Source organism: Onychomys torridus, chromosome 23 (assembly GCF_903995425.1).
Source record: "Onychomys torridus chromosome 23, mOncTor1.1, whole genome shotgun sequence".
Taxonomy (NCBI): domain Eukaryota; kingdom Metazoa; phylum Chordata; class Mammalia; order Rodentia; family Cricetidae; genus Onychomys; species Onychomys torridus.
The window spans coordinates 56,092,868-56,109,406 of record NC_050465.1 but is presented as its reverse complement, the minus strand read 5'-3'; positions in this window follow the sequence as shown (position 1 = coordinate 56,109,406).

The window sequence follows — 16,539 nt, the reverse complement described above, 5'->3', positions numbered from 1 at the left end:
AGAACGCTTTCCCTCATAACACACTTTATCCTCACACATCAATTTTAATTCCTTGGCGAGTTTAAGTAACGAAAAGTCGGTGTTAGAAGAGATTTTAGACTAATTCTTTTTGACAGAAGAGGACGGAGGGCCCAAGAAGTAAGATGATGTATTCAAGGTCACCCTGATGGGTGGAGATGAAGGCAGGACAGCCACCCAGGGCTCCCTTTTCGGTAGTACTATGCGATTTTTATGACACTCTACCTCTTAGGATCTGTTAGGGTCAGGAAAATCATCAGCACTCAATAAACTGAAGTAGAAACAGAAAGAAAAAGGGAGAAAAAAAGATACTGCTAATCTTATTTATTCTCTTAATTATACTTCTTTAATTTGACCCATTCAATAACATCCATTATATTTAAACCTTTACTGTCGACTGCTCTAACCTTGGCTTCATGGAGCTAATGTGCATATTTTCTGTAGTGACTGAGAATCACATTTTTTCTAAGTTTAATTTTTAATTGATGTATTTTTTTAAATTTAAAACCCAATCTATTCAGCTATTATAAAAGCTTTTAAGTTTAGAAAATCATTTCATGAATCTATTTTTCTACTCATTAGTTTTATGAAATCTAAACAAGGATCAAGGAATAAGATTAAAAATGAGTTGATACCAGAAGACAGTTTATGCTGGAGAGGATGTGGAGCAAGGGGAACTCTCCTCCACTGCTGGTGGGAATGCAAGCTTGTACAGCCACTTTGGAAATCAATATGGCGCTTCCTTAGAAAATTGGGAATCCATCTCCCCCAAGACCCAGCTATAGCACTCTTGGGCATATACCCAAGGTATGCTCAATCATACCACAAGGACATTTGCTCAGCTATGTTCGTATCAGCTTTGTTTGTAATAGCCAGAACCTGGAAACAACCTAGATGCCCTTCAACTGAAGAATGGATAAAGAAAATATGGTACATATACACAATGGAGTACTACTCAGCAGAGAAAAACAATGACTTCATGAGGTTTGCAGGCAAATAGATGGATCTAGAAAAAATCATCCTGAGTGAGGTAACCCAGACTCACAAAGACAAACACGGTATGTACTCACTCATAGGAGGATACTAGATGTAAAACAAAGATGACTAGACTGCTACACAACTCCAGGGAGGCTACCTAGAAAACGGGACCCTAGGAAAGACCCAAGGATCACCCAATGACAGAGAAATGGATGAGATCTACACGAACAACCTGGATGACAGTGGGAGTAATGAAGGGCAAGATTTGAGGGAAAGAAAGCTCAGGGGATCAGGAGATCCCAGCTGGATCAAGAACAGAAAGGGAGAATGAGGAATAACTGACCATGATAAATGAAGACCACATGAGACCAGGAATAGGCAGAGTGCTCGAGAGGTCCCCAGAAATCCACAATGATATATCCTCTGTAGTCTGCTGGCAATGGTCGAGAGAAAGCCTGATCTGACCTAGTCTGGTGATCAGATGGCCAAAAACCCTAACAGTTGTCTTGGAACTCTCATCCAATAACTGATGGAAGTGGATGCAGAGATCCTCAGCCAGGCCCCAGGTGGAGCTCCAGGTGTCCAACTGTCGAGAAAGAGGAGGGTCTGCAAGAGCGTGAATTGTTGAATCCAAGATTGCAAAAAGCACAAGAACAAATAGCCAAACGAATGGAAGCACATGAATTATGAACCAAAGGCTGTGGAGCCCCCAGCTGGATCAGGCCCTCTGGATAAGTGAGACAATTGAATAGCTTGATCTGTTTGGGAGGCATCCAGTCTGTGGGACCAGTATCTGTCCTTAGTGCATGAGCTGGCTGTTTGAAACCTTGGGCTTACACAGGGACACATGCTCAGCCTGGAAGGAGGGGACTGGATGTGCCTGTACTGAATCCACCAGGTTTAAATGAACCCCCAGGGGTGCCTTGATCCTGGAGGACATGGGAATGGAGGGGAGGGGCTGGGGGGAAGGTGGGGTTGGGGGTGGGAGGGGGGAGGACAGGGGAACCCATGGCTGATGTATAAAATTTAAAACACATAATAATAAAGAAAAAAATTGTTTATTAAAAAAATGAGTTGATACAATGAATATAAAATTTTATATATGTAAACATTGTATCTTGCATTCACATGTTACTTTTTTTACTTTTTGATGTTTCTGGAAATTTTTAAATAGCACACATCACATTTTTATTGAGATTATCGACACATAATCTAGTTGGTTTTCAAGTCTATAATGAAGTTCTCTAGTTATTTTGCACTTTGAATTGCAGTGAGCCTCATATTGCTGTTACCCTGGATCCTTCTATATTAGCCTCCATATGAGGAACGCATCAATTAAAAATTAATACCTATAATTTGAGATGTTAGCTTTGTGGTTTGCTCCTAGTCAAAGATAATTATAGTAAACCTTGGGGATTAAAAAAAAAAAGTAACTGAAGGCAATCATTGATATCCAGGGATATATGTACATTTACCTTACCACATCAAACTGAAATTACTGTAGTAAACTCTTCGGATATGTTTTAAGTATTAGCTGAGGCCCAGATGCTGTTTCATTCATGGAAACTCTGGGAGTGCTGAGGCTTAATGTGTGGTTCCTGAGGACTTTCCCTTTGAATAGTGTAGACCTCAGCACCACCTGGGTAGCAGTCAACTTCAGACTTTAAGCTGCCAGTAGATTCTTTAGAATAAGTTCACGTGGGGATCACAAACAGAACTGTGATGTTTGTGATGACATCTGATGGCATATGTATTCTAACTGGCAGTCAACTGTGTCACCTAGGTGAGATGGTTTTTCCCTTTCTGAGAAAGACCTGGTTCTTACCATGCTATCTCAAGAGTGCACCATGCTCTAAAGGAAGGCTTGACTATTTCTCTCTCTCTCTCTCTCTCTCTCTCTCTCTCTCTCTCTCTCTCTCTCTCTCTGTGTGTGTGTGTGTGTGTGTGCGCGCGCGCGCGCGCGCGCGCGCGCGCGGGAGGCATCTGTTATGAAAAAAATTTCCCCCCATCCCAAACCCATATGTTGAAGTCTTAACTCCCAGTCTCTCATAATGTGACACTATTTGAAGCTGGAATTTTCCATTGTTACTTATAAGCATCAACTTGATTGTATTTGGAGACACCTAGGAGATATGCCTATGAGTGTGTCTTCGGTAAGTTTCCAGAGAAGCTTAGCTGAGGGGAGACTCAGCCTGAGTGTGGGCAATCCCATCTTATGGGCTGGGAAACCCCAGCAGTAGGTTTCTACTTTCTGATCATTGGCGATGTGAGCAAATAGCTTCTTCACCCTCCCGCCATTAAAGCCATGGGATGGTCCCACCACCACACCTTCCTCGACATGACCACTGGCTGTACTCTGAAACAGAATGCATCCTTCCTTCCTCAAGTGGCTGAATCAGAAAAAAAGTGACTAAGGCCATATTTAAAAGGTAGCTCAAGTGAAATGACGTCATAAAAGCCGACTTTAAGATGACCTGTGTCCTTAAAAGAAGAGCTGCATACAGGCATGCGTGTGCAGAAGGACAGAGCCTTTGGGAACCCAGGGAGAAAGAAGCAATCCGCAAGCAGAGGGGAAGTCTCAGACCAAGCAGCGCTGCCAACATTTGAGCCTGGGCTGCTAAGCCTCCGAAACTGTGAGAAAACACATTTCTGTTACGTCATCAGGTACAAGAGATTTTGTTAAGTGCTGCTTTCCTAAACTAATGTGGCAGCCATTTCAACTGACCTTGCTCAAGCATCCTTTCCTTGATAGGTCCCCAAATGTACTTCAGGAGACACATCACTCCTAATGCTTAGAAAGGACCCATTTTTCCACTTTAAGTCATGTCTGTGGTCCCTTCAGAGTCCTCCAAAATGCACTTGGTCTGTGTCACATGGTCAGTTTTAATCGCTATGTTATCTTGGTCCTTTTGTGGGACTCCTAACAGTGGGAGCAGGGGCTGTCTCTGACTCTTTTACTGGCTTTTGGGACCCTACTCCTCACACTGGGTCACCTTGCCCAGCCTTAATACATGGGAGGTGCTTAGTCTCACTGCAACTTGATATGCCATGTTTTGTTGATACTCATGGGAGACCTGCCCTTTCCTAGACAGAAATGCAGGGGGTTGGGAATGGGGGTGGGGACTGAGGGAGTTGGGGGAGTGGGAGGGTGGAGAGTGGAGGGGGAGGGGGAGAGGCTGGGAGGAGACAAGGGAGGGGAAACTGCAACCAGGATGCAAAATAAATGAATTAAAATTAAAAAAAAATTAAATCTATATTACCTTGCATATTTCCTCCAAATCTGATGAAAAATTCTCCAGCCAATCTTTTGTGATACGTTAGTAAACAAACTTAAAGGTGATTTAATTTGTACAGATTATGCTTAGATCTTAAGGGTCATCCTGGGGGCATCAATAAGCCAAATGCTGGACCTCTGAAAGTTCTATAATGAAACCTAATTTCTAATGTGATGGCGTTTGGAGGTGGGGACACTGGGGGGTGATTATATAATAAGGGTGGCACCTTGGGAGTAGGATGGGTGTCCTTAAAAAAGAGACCAGAGAGCATGCCTTGTCCCTTGTGCCATTTGGGAACACAGCTAGAAAAAGGCCGCCAGGGAACCAGGAGTAAGGCCTCACCAGACTCCAAAACTGCTAGTACTTTGACTGGATTTTCCAGCTTCTAAACTATGAGAGACGTTCCCGTCTCTTACAGAGCACCTAACTGTGGTAATATGCCACAGTAGTCTCAGTAGGCAAAGGCATGGGCTCTGAGAAACCTCAAATGAGATGGAATAGAAGCCTGTGCCAGGTTACTGACCCAGACTACTGAGATCTGGCTACCTACTTACTCTCTCTGTGGCCCTGGGAGGCTCAGCAACCCTCCCAACTCTGTTCGCACATCTTTAAATGCACCCAGGGGTTCCTCCTCAAAGGGCTGTTTTGAGAAGGCAAAGAGACAACATATGCAAACATCATAACAAACAGCCCCATCTACTAAATATTAATCCTCTTGCCCCCCCGAGGGAATGAAGGTTCCTTTAAAATATGACTATAGATCCTTTGTAAAAACAACCAAAGTGTTTTATAGTTGAAGAAGGCGAGGAGGAACATCTGTTTCTGGTGTCCTTTGGTGAAAGAAAATTCATTTCTATTCTGGGGCAGTGATGAGGCCTCGACTCTCCAGACAGGTGAAGGCTCTCAGCAAGAGTGTACCATCATTTAGCCTCTCTGGCAGGGAGGGACTTGGGGTCTGTTGAGAAGGACATCAGAGCAACCATTCCGGAATTCTGATTCTGCTTTCCCACTAGTGGGGTCTGCGAGACTGTTTACTAATGGCAAGTACTTGTTTTACTAGGAAGAAAATGTATGTCTAAGAAATTAAGGCAAGTTCCAAATATTATATATAAATAAACATGTATAAATACGTGTTACAGAGAGAAAATTCATATTTCTACATTCACACGCACATATGTATCAAGAAGTATCTTCTGCAGTGAGAAATTTTTTTCCTATTCGTGTTTTATGGCAACTCAACATTCACATGAGCACTGGTGCATGTAAGTTACTTTCACTGCCTTGAATAGAGACAAGACAAACAGATAAATTAGATTCAGTTGCAATAAATTAGACTCAGACCCCATCTTCAACTCTAAAATTGGACCCTGTCATGTTTACACATGCCTGTAAGCTCAGCAGTCAGGAAGGAGGGGCTTGAAGATCATGAGTTTGAGGCCAGCCTAAGCTATGGCAAGACCTTGTCTCAAAAAACAAGGGCGTGGTGTGTAACTCCATGGTTGAGTGCTAATTTAGGATCTGTGACACTCCAGCTGTGACTCCCAGAGCTACAAAGGATAAGAAACACACACACGCACACACACACACACAACAACAACAACAACAACAACAACAAAAACAAAAAACAAAAAACAAAAAACAAAAAAACACTGGAATTGAAGCTCGTCTGACGGGGCATGCTTATAGTCCCAGCTACCTGGGAGGCTGGAGAAGGAGGATAGCTTGTGCCCAGAAGTTCAAGACCAGACTCGAGCACATAGGGCAGCCCTGTCTCAAATGGGGTTTGGCTTTTGTTGTTGTTTTTAAAGGAACCTAGACTCAACCCCTCACATGATTTAAAGCTCTAACAAGGTACTGCTGACCAGTAAGTGGCCCAGAGCGCCTGGTTGCTCCTCATTTCTCTTCTTTCTCTGTGCGGTCTCCTCCTGCCCATCTGGTTGCCTTCTGCGAATTCATCACCCCTTCAGGACGGTCCCGCTTGAAACTCCTCATAATACTGTTTTTGTGAGACCCTCCAGGCTGTGCTGTCAACTTAAAGGGGCCTGTTTTAAATCCAGAAGTCATCACAAAAGGAAATCAGTGAGTCCACGCAGACGTTTTTGGCACTAACACCGTCAGCAAGGTGGTTCTCCACCAACACCAGTGACAGGACCATCAGCTCCATTTATGCATTTTTCCCATCAGCTTTTCCAAGACTCAACGAAAACCCTTCACTTCTAACAGTGCAATGCAGTTGAAATAGAATCCTGCTAAATGTCAATATTTCACATTTCCTCCCTAAAGGCGTTAGACTAGAAATAAAACCTTTGTGTAAGGAACATATATTAAAGGTAGACCTAGGGGCTGAGGGAAGAGAGAAACATAAAAGGATGACTGAACTGGAGTTGACAAAACTTACTTTGAACACTACTAGTCAGTTCAGACCACCATTAGAAAGAATCTACAACCAGGGGGCTTGAGAAACAGATATTTATATATTTTCACATTTCTGGAAGCTAGCAGTCTGTGCTCCTAGTGTTATTATGTATTCACAATGTCATGTGCTGACAGTGTCAGCTGACTTGAGGTTACCCCAAGGCCCCTTTCCTTGGCTTGTACGAGGCTGTTTTCTCATTACGTCTGTCAAATAGTCTCTTGTGCTGACAGTTTGGTCCCCAGCTGGTGAGCTTGTGGAGATGTGATTGGATTGGGAAGGTGTTATCTTCATCAATGGGTTTGCCGACTGTGGCAAATGGACTATTAGGAGGTGGGGCCTGGGTGATTGAATGAATCCCTTTGAAGGGGACCTGGGAGCCTAGAGACTTTCAGCATCTCTTTAGTATGGAACAAGCAGCCTTGTTCCACCAGGCCCTCCCACCATTATTGTGTGTCTCTCTGCAAACACAGAATCAAAAGAGAGCCAGCCGAGCATGGATCAAAATCTCTGGAGCTGTGAGTCAAAACAAACCTGGCCTATGTTGAGTTGTTTTGCTCAGGAACTTCTTTTTGCGATGACAAGCCACACAAGCACAGAAAACCGGTAGCAAACGTAGGACCCTTGCTGCTCCTGACTCTGATCACACAGTTCAGAAGCCTTTGGGGCTGGTTTGCCTAAGGAGTTTGAAAACACTTGGAAAGGTGAGCTAGAGAAAGCCTTGAGTGCTATCAACAGAGCTTGAAGGGCATCTCTGTTGAAGGGTAAGAAAGTCGGAACAGTACTGAGGATGTTGAAATGAAAGGCCGGGCTCATGTGGTTTCACACGTGTCTTAGTCAGTTTTCGATTGTTGTGAAGAGACACCATGACCACAGAAACTCGTATAAAGGAGAGCAATTAATTGGTGCTTGCTTTCAGTTTGGAGGTTTAAAATTCACTGTCATCATGGCAGCATGTAGGCAGACATGGTGCTGGAGGAGTAGCTTGAGAGTTCTACATCAGGCTCTGCAGGCAGCAGGAAGAGAGAGAGAAACACTGGGCCTGGCTTGAGCATTTGGAAACCCCAAAGCCTACCCCCAGTGACTCATATCCTCCAACAAGACCACACCTAATCCCGTCGAGTTTTATCACACCCTAATGAGCAAGTATTCAAATATATGAGCCTATGGGGGCCACTCCTACCCAAACCACCACAATATGGAAATGAGGGCTCTTTGGAGAATGGAAGGAGAAGCCATTCCTGCTACATTCTGGCAATAAACTTATCTACATTTTGTAATACTGAATTTAAAGCTTCTGGGCAGCATTAGGTAGAAAATTCTAAGATAGCCTACCATTCAGGCTATGGCATGGGGGTACTGGATAGTTTTATATCAACTTGACACAAACTAAAGACATCAGAGAGGAGGGAACCTCAATTTCAAACAATACCTCCATAAGATCAGGCTGTAAACAAGCCTGCAGAACATTTTCTTAATTAGTGATTGATGAGGGAGGGTCCATCCCGTTGTGGGTGGTGCTGTCCCTGGGCTAAGGGTCCTGGGTTCTATAAGAAAGCAGGCTGAGCAAGTCAGTAAGCAACACCCTGCCCCACCCCACCCCCATGGCTTCTGCATCAGCTCTTGCCTCCAGGAACCTGTCCTGTTTGAGTTCCTGTCCTGACTTCCTTCAAGGATGAACAGTGTTGTGGAAGTGCAAGCTGAGTAGACCCTTTCTTCCTGAGCTTTCTTTGATCATGGTGTTTCATCACAGAAATAGTAGGCCTAACTAAGATACATGGGGATCGCTTGCCGCTTTTAACCTGAGTTTCAGTGAGAATCAGGGTATGAAGCTCCTGGGAAGCTGAGGCCTAGAAAGTTGTAGCTACTGTAGATATTGTTGTCATTAAAGAGAAATCAAATATTCATATTGTGACATCAGGAAAGATACCTTTACGGTACCTTAGGAACTAGGCAGACCTCACCCTTCCCAGACTCAAAACTGTAAAGGGCTGGTAAGCTAATATTCTTTAGAACTTGGCCATGCAGACACCCAGAGAATTTTGCAGCCATGATCCAAAGGGGTTCTGGGTCAAGAAGATGCAAACTTTGGTGTCCATGGGATGTTGGCCTCTCAGACATACATAGTGCAAGGTCCTGGAAGCAAGGCAGTATTTAGTAAGTCAGAAACCCCATGGGAGGCCCTGAGAGGATGTTCAAAGCTGTGTGTATGCTCTATGAGAGGGTGACACTTAAGCTGTAACAGCCTAGGAAACTGCAGGAAGCTGCAGGCAATGAGCAGATAACCCAGGTGAGTCCATATAGGCTGGGACCAGCAAAGCCATCCATAGGAGTGGGAATGCTCAGGTCCTTTGGACTCCCATCATGCCATGTGCTTCACATGGATCTGTGGGACCTAAGGCTTGAGCTGCTGGGGTGGGTTTGGCTTTGGGCCTAGTCCTCCTCTCTATGCTCCCATCCTGCCCTTTGGGGATGGGAATGTTCACCCTGTGCCGTCCTGTGTTCAATGGATGCAAGGTTTGCTGTTGTTTTTTTAATTTCCTTGAGAAATTCATACATGAACACAATGCATTAGAAATATCAAATATGAGTCTTTTCTATCAAATACTATAAGAACAAGGAATGAAAATCTTTTTTATCTTCCCCAGCTTGGAAGACCGTTATGCAAATGTTCTAATCCTCTCCACCTAGTAAAATCTTTGTTTACACAAGGGCCCCTTGCTCTCTTCCAGGAATTTGTTGGCCTAGATCAGTGAACCTTTTCTCCTTGGAACAGTGACCCTTCCCCTCCCCCTAACTTCTGTGGGCCAGTTCTTTTCAGCTAGCCATTTGGATTGAGACTATGGAGTCTGACCCCAGCCAATAGAGTGAGACATCGTCACGACCTGGCTTAGAACAGAACACAAGCACTCTTCCTGTCTCCATGTGCTCACCTTTCCAAGCACACCCTCTTGATCAAGAGTAAAGTTAGCCTTGTCCAGACACCTCAGTCAGACTGGTGAGCCCTTCCTTCCTTCGTGGCCCAAACTTACTTCTAGCAACACCCACCATCCAGCTATTCCTGTGCCCCTCATATGCCCCCCTCAGAATCATGTCCTCTTCTGTTTCTCCTTTTACAGAGGCTCGCGGCTAGGAGTTTGCTTTAAGATTCAGAAAGAACTTGAGTTTAAAGAAATGCTAGAACTGTTGAAACATATATATGCATAGACACATATTCATATACATATTCAAAAATACATGTGTACATGTATACATTTATGCATGTGTGCATATATACATTTGTGCATGCATAAATATACATGTATACATATATACATGCATGCATACATATACACTCTGTCACATGGTAAGAAAATTGAGCTCCAGGTGGGGGAGGGCCACCTTTTTTGCTTATCTGAGTGCCATCCCTCTTTGAACTAGAGAAAACCTTACAGCTCTTCTTAACCACCATGCTTAATCCTGCAGGAAGGAAGCTGAAGGTCCAGAAACTAAGGTTTCCTAAAGTCACTGGACTATAGCAAAGTCAGGACCTAAATTTGGACTCACAGTTCCCTCTTATATTCTTTGTACCACCTCATGTTGCTTCCTGCTCTCAAATGCTCTGGGTTGGGCTGCTCTGTACTAGAGGTATTTGCTGGTAAAAAGCACCTGCATACTACCCTCATTGCTCCTTATAATCATTGTATCTATTTTAAATAATAATTTATAACATATATAGTACCCCATTATATTTTACAAGAATATACAGCCTAATATGATACTTACATACACAAAAAAATTATACAAGCAGATTATTACATATATACACATACTTCCTATAGATAGTGTCTGTCATTACTGTGCAAGGCTCCATCAGCATCAGCCACACAGCACGGTGTTCTTTTTTTTGGCTCTCTACTGACCTGCACCACCCACTCCCATCCACCTCTTCTGCTAATGTGCCGGCCCTTTACAGCGCTAAGAAGACTAGATTAGGTATCATTGCCAAGGACTTTCCTTGTCATAGTAGCTTGGCTCTGTTTTCCTGCTTAGTTTCCTTGTTTCTTAAGATTCCACAGATGATCTGGTTACTAACTGATTGCCTGGACTTAAATTCCCTGGTATATCTATATTTCCCTGGGCTCATGACTTACACTTTGGCCTAAGGCTCCCTCTTCTATTTACACTGTTTTGGGGCCCTGATGTGGTACCAGAATCTGTTGTGGGATAATGCTCTTGTACACTGGTTTAATAAAATGCTGATTGGCCAGTAGCCAGGCAGGAAGTGTAGACAGAGCAACCAGACTAGGAGAATTCTGGGAAGAGGAAGGAGGAAGGAGTCACCAGCCAGACACAGAGGAATCAAAATGACAAGGCAGAACTGAAGAAAGGTACCAAGCCATGTGGCTAGACATAGAAGAGAATTATGGGCTAAGTCAAGTGTAAGAGCTAGTCAGTAATAAGCCTGAGTTACTGGCCGAGCAGTTATAAGTAATATAAGCCTTTGTGTGTTTACTTGGGACTAAGCAACTTTGGGATTAGAATGGGAGAGATTTATCCGGACCAGGAAAACTTCTGGCTATAAGAATCTAATTAGAGCAATTTGTATTAAGTCACAATGGCACACAGGAGAAAGTTGGGGAATTCTGGTTGAAGACGCTTCTCCATGTACTTTAGTCTAAGTAACAATCTAGGGTGCGGAGAAGAGATGTATCATCTCAGCTCTAGTTTTCTATGCTTGCTAATATTACTTCCATTACTTTTTCCTCTTTCATTCCTAATGCTCATTCAGTTCCTCCCAACCCAATAGACTTGATCCGTTGATTATCCTCTGGGTCCTTTATCCTTCTGTTTCAAACAGTAAGTCAGTAAGGAAGAGGGAGCAGAGGACAGTGATACATAATCACCAGGTCACTGTGATACATAACCATTGCCAGATATAGTCTATAGTTGCCCCACTTAAAAAATTCAGCTAGCATGCATTTCACAGAGATATCATTTGCTTTTAGTAATGCTGGAAACATATTTGGCCTTAGTGTGTGTTCTTTTATACTGAAACCCAATTCCAGACAACATGAACATGGGTGTGAATTGAAAGCAGGCCTCTTCAGCAAACCTGGATAGTGTAGTTTATTCTTACAAAGTCAGGCATACATTTGTTTTGAACATTGTCTAGGAGCCAAGTCATTAGTGTATATACATATATATTCTAAGAAGCAGAAATTCGAGAGACTCATCGTCCTTACTAACAACTTTATACTTTCCTACTGAGTAGGAGACACAATAATGCCCAGGCTATGCACCGTTTGCTGAGACACTCTCAGTCTGGGAAACTTCGTGGTCAGGCACTGCCCCTCTCTGAAGGCTGTGGAGTCTACATTACTGGCTTGTGTGGGTTCTACTGTCCAGGCTGAAAGGTCCAAGTTGTAAGGCAAAGGAAGATGCCTGTACCAGAGAAAACAAAATGTAGAAATGCAGAGTAGACCTGATTCACCTACCGAACTATATTCCTTTAGAACACTTTTTTTCGTGTGTGTGTGTGTGTGTGTGTGTGTGTGTGTGTGTGTGTGTGTGTGAATGGATGTGCCTGTGTGTTGTGTGCAGCTGTGCCTCCCGTTTTTTTGGTGCTTGCCTGTGTGCAGACATGTGGAGGCCAGAGGAGTGTGTTAAGTGTTCTCCTCTATCACTCTCTGTCTACTCCTTTGAGGTAGGGTCTCTCCTGGAATCTGGGGCTGACACTGAGTTACCATAGAAGCTAGAAAGCCCCAGTGAGTCCCTTCTCCATATGCACCTCAGAGCTGGTGGTACAGGTCATGGCAGGGACATTGGCTTACTATATGGATGCTGGGATCCAAACACTAGTCTTCAAGATTGCTCTGCAATCATTTTTAACTGCTCAGCCATATCTCCAGCCTCACTTTAGAGAATTTTAAAACATGCAATGAATTTAGTTATTTTTCCTATAAATTACCAAATAGCCAGAGAGGCCATGCCACGTGATGAGGAGTATGATTGACAGACAGACCATCATGGGCAGGTTCTGTTGCTCATTTACTAGCCTGTCTTGTCTGTGTCTCTTTTCTCATCTGTGAATTGGAGATAATACTAATTAATGCCGGGTTGGGGATGTAGCTCAGTGGTAGAGCGCTTGCCTAGCAAACGCAAGGCCCTGGGTTCGACCCTCAGCTCCAAAAAAAAAAAAAACCTAATTAATGCCTTCTTAATTTTGTTGGCATAAAGATTATCTGAGGTACTATATGGATGATGATGCTTATAGAGCTCTCCAGTACGCTCTCCGTGTCCAACTAGTTGTTTCCAGTAGTCTAGTGGACCACACTTGAGCTTTAATGAAGACCCTTACTATATTGTTACAGCCCTATAGAATTAACAAGAAAGAGTGTGGCATTACCTATGCACAGATGATGAATTATCTTCATACAGAATAAAGTTAATCTGTATATTAAAGTAATGCATAGCGTGCTCTAATATTTCAACATCTGACTTTCTCAATACAAAACATTTAAAGCCAGTTGCAAAAGTTATGTGAGATAACATTTTGGGGTACAAAATTCTTGTAAGGTCAGGGGAACAAGGCAGTTAAGCACAGGGTTTGTCAGTAGCTAATAACAGTGACCAGAGGTCTCTTTGCATGAGAACTATACCTCCACAGGTGTGGGGTGCAGTAGGGCCTTTCAAGTGTAAATTTCATAAAACTAACTGCTACAGAGGAACCTCCAAGGAATGACTGTTTGGAGCTCACACACCAACCTTGGAGAAATAAATTTGATAAAGACTCTGACTTACATATAAAATCAGAAAACCCACCCTTCACATGTTGCACATATTTATTTTTTAAAATCTATCCTGGAGGGGAATCAAATCAGAGATGACTTTTTTGCTGTTATTTTTAAAGAAGATCTTAAAATTCATTACTAAACAGGGACCTTTAAAAAGTCTTAAACTGGCTTATTGGAGCATATTCCCTGTGGTGAGATACCTTGCTCAGCCTTGATACAATGGGGAGGGGCTAGGTTCTCCTTCAACTTGGTATGCCAGACTTTGTTGACTACCATGGGAGGCCTTACCCACTCTGAGGAGTGGATGGGGATAGAGTGGGAGGGAGGTGAGGAGGCGGGAGAAGGGGAGGGAGGGGGAACTGGGGTTGGTATGTAAAATGAAAAAAATTTTAATAAATAAAACGTCTTAAGGCTGGGTGTCATGGTGTATGTATTTGCCTCTAATTCCAGCACAGACTGGTGGATCTCTGTGAGTTCAAGGTCAACCTGGTCTACATGCTAAAGTCCAGCCAGAGCTTCAAAGAGACACCCTGTCTCAAAAAACAAAACAAAATAAAATAAAATAAACTTAAAAAATAATAAATGAAGAAATAACAAAAGAAATAAAAACCATCTTGGGGATGAAGATTAAACTATTTTCCTCTGGTCCTCTGTCCTGTCCGCTCCTCCTTCCCTGTAGCACAAATCTTAGAAGGTCTTATTAATAAAAAAACAAAAACAAAAACAAAAAACTCAGGGCCAGGTATTAGGGTGAATGCTGAATGATCAGAGAAACAGAACAAGCCACAGCCACCTCACCTTGCCAGTTCCTAAGTTGATCCTATTTCCTCAGACTGGAAACCTGTGTCCTCATCCAGAATGAATCTCAGCTGAACTGTTGCTCAAAAAGCCTAAAAACTTAACCAGGCTCTAGTTCCTGGTCCTCACACCTTATATACCTTTCTGCTTTCTGCCATCACTTCTGGGATTAAAGGCTCACTTCCTGGGATTAAAGGCATGAGTCACCATGCATGACTGTTTCCAGTGTGGCTTTGAACTCACAGAGATCCAGGCATATCTCTGCCTCTGAAATGCTAGAATTAAAGGTGTGTGCTACCACTGCCTATCCTCATGTTTAATATTGTGGCTGTTCTGTTCTCTGACCACAGATAAGTTTATTAGAGTGCACAATATTTTGGGGAACACAATACCACCACACTTTCCTCCCTCTTTTCTGCATTCTCCTTCTCCTCCTCCTCCTCTTTCTAACTTATGTGTGCTTCACCAAATACATGAATTGTGAATCACTCAAACAATCAAATAATAATATGATTGAAAATACTTTGTTCTTCAAAACAGAAATGATTGTAATGAGATTTTCACAATAGATTTGATGCCCAATGTACTGATGGCATAAGGACTATATCATGGAAATCTTTATAAAGAGAATGTTAACTAGATAAACACAGTGATCAATTTAGACTTACTTTTTAGGTGAAAAGAAAATAACTGCTTCCTTCAAAATATTAAATCACTTTATTAACTACTTAAATTAGAGATCTGGGCTGTCACTTTAAGAAATAAAATAAGTTGTATTTTATATCAAATAAAATTATGATATAAATAAATAAAACAACCTAAAATTACTACAAATTTTATTTTTAATTGAGAACTATGCCATCCCCTGTGCCTGCCCATCTTCAGAGGCTGAACAAGAATTTTAATTTCTCTTCTGGAACAAGCTAATGACTAGACTTTGAATCTTTTAATATTTGTGTGCCACAATCTTTTGATGAGTATTCCTGCTCTGTATATTTTTTAAAGATTTTATTTTTATTTTAAACTATGTGTGTGTCTGTTTGTGGGTATGTACATGGGACTGTAGGTGCCTGAAGAGGCCAGAAGAGGGCATGAGATCACCAGGACCTGGAGGTACAGGGATTTGTCAGCTGACTGATAGGGATGCTGGGAACTGAACTTGGGTCCTCTGGAAGAGCCATATGAGTTCTTAACCACTGAGCCATCTCTCCACCCCAGCTCATCTGTATTTTAAGTAGTATACAGTAGTAATCACAAATTAATTTGTAGTTTTCAAACTAAAACAATTTCCTAAATGCAGGGTACCATTATTGGGCAGCAAATAAGAGAGCTTCACATCTGCCTCTCCCCCCCCACCCCTTCTCTCTTAAAGATTCTAAAATGTGCCACTGGGAGGATGTAGATCAGCAAACCTGGAGGACCGCAGATTATGCTACCAAGCAGGCGACACAGAACTGTGCCAAAGAGCTGAGGAAATTCACAAGTCAAAGCTGGCAAGGGACCAGGGAGGAGAAAGATACATTTGGAACAGGTGGGTAGCTTAGATAACGTATAAGTATGAGAAGGGATCCTCTTTTCTCTTTCCTACACAAATACCGAGTGAAATGGGATGGTCAGTGTGGGTTCTTCTTCACTGAGAATGAGGTGAATCGACATTCTAGGACAAAACATGTAAGACACTACTGAACAGAACCACACTGCACAAGCTAAGTACTGGCATCACAGAGGAAGGATCTGCTAATCAAACCAGAGTACACGCTGTTCCGGTGTCACACTACCTGCACAAGCGCAGAGGTGGGCTTAGAGATCAGGTCTCTGCCTTCCAGGTCCGAGAATTTTCTATCATTTATTATCTACTGACTAAGAGGCATTGTCTCCTAGAATGGATGCTGAAATCTGATTTGTTTCCAGTTTCCCAATTTTAAGGGTGCTTGGCAGGTAAGAAGTGTCTCTGGCTGTGTCTGCAAGAGACTGTGAGCTCACTGAGGGTGGGCTGCCTGCTTCCTGCTTTCCAATGCAATCCCAGCACTCAGTCTGGGAATGCCAAGAAAATGTTAGAAATAAGTTTTTAGATCACCAGCATCTAGGCCACAAGTTCTTTTAATTCTTAGTTGCTTTTGTGTAGTTCATTTTCAAAGTGATGGCTTGCTAATGAAATAGTCTTAGCACAGTGACCTTTTGAATTTTTAATAAGGTTACAACCATGCTTAGGCTTCAGATATTGTCTTCTGTTATCTACCTCTTCTTTTATTTTTCTCCTGCAGTTTGAATCTGTGGCTCA